Genomic DNA, 1617 nt, shown 5'->3' with positions numbered 1-1617 from the left:
CCATTGTCATTGCCATGGTCTGCAGAGGGACAGGAGGCATGTTTTGAATCGGTTGCTTCTCCGTGGGGTCTTACTATGCAACTTCCGATGAAAGAGTGACGTCCTCAGTGTTTGTAGCATGTGTTCTAAGAAGACCAAATCACAAGTCTCTAAACCATTAGTTACCAGAAACAGAAAAATAAACTGATGCCTACAAAGGAGGTACACAATGAAAAGCTTCATTATTTACAAAACATACTTATTAAGCCTCGTTAGTCCCCTTTCTCTGTAGGGAACCAAATGAATTCATATGTTTGCTAGAGCCTGAACTGAACCACTACAACAACACTTAAGATCATTAATAGTCACAAGTATGCAGACAATTACATAGCTAGGTAAGAAACCATATAGAGTTGACACACCTTGGTGCATCATTAATGCTATAGTGACATCATGAGGAACATTACTTGAGAAAACACACACACACAAAACTACTTAGTTCTAAATCATCTGTCATAGTTACTAGGCAACAAATATGAAGTGTTGTTTTATTTGGTAGCTACGTCACATGGGAATTATGTTTTTTTTGAAGAATTGAGTCATGACTAGTCTGTGATTAGTTGGGGAAATAGAGATCATAGTAACCTGTTTATGCCTGACTACTTGCGACCTGGCAAACATTACTAAGCATGAAACATGCAAATGGCCTTTGGTCTCTCAAACATTGAATGTTCATGCTACAATTAAAGAAGCATATAGTTTAGGAAGCTAAATTAATGATGCTGAAGTTTCATACCACTATTGTTGGTGTGTTATAGAGTATGTACGACAATGAGTTGAAACTAACTGATAGTCAACTCTTACCAAAATTGCTATGATGTGTCCTAGTCACACTACTAACAATATGTTAGTATTCATTTGTTTCAGTGTGTGGGTAAGAGTAAATAATGAGAAGCCTATAACACACACTTTTTAAAAGGTTCATGTCAAAGTTGGCATGTAGGCGTAAAAAGCACCTGGGGTAAGTACCTGAAACCAAACACTACACTATTCTGCAAAGTTTGAGTATGGTATGGCTTCACTTTAGTTGCTTCAGTGGGTGCAGCAGTGTATGTGGATTACAAACACATGGGAACATCTTTGTATAAGAGTATTCACAACCAATATGAATCTAATTTAATAGATCGTGTCATTTCACACAATATACCACTGGAAGAGTGTAAATCACTTCCTCCACTGTTTGTGGTAGTCACATCGCTACTTAGTGTCAGCTAGTGGAGTATGACAAAGATGGAACACTTGTGAAAGGAAGTCGATCTACATCAACAGATTCCTCATGCAGCAAAGGTCCTTGCTGGAAATAGATGTCACGCAAGTATATAGTGATTACATGTGAATAATATAGAGGACTAGACTTGCGGCCATATGATTCTCAAACCTAACAATGTAAACAACAATGACTATAATATGGCTTTGTTGTAGGTGTTTCAATAAGTGCTTAATTGTATTATTGTATTTAGTGTCTGAGTAGAGGAATGGTGATGAAAAGAAAAGTACATAATTGGGCATGTAAATTGGGCATGTATACATCAATTTGAATGTCTACGGTATTGAATAGTATATGCTTCAGTGTGATAG

This window comes from Dysidea avara, chromosome 3, assembly GCF_963678975.1.
Source record: "Dysidea avara chromosome 3, odDysAvar1.4, whole genome shotgun sequence".
Taxonomy (NCBI): Eukaryota; Metazoa; Porifera; class Demospongiae; order Dictyoceratida; family Dysideidae; genus Dysidea; species Dysidea avara.
This window is presented reverse-complemented; position numbering follows the sequence as displayed.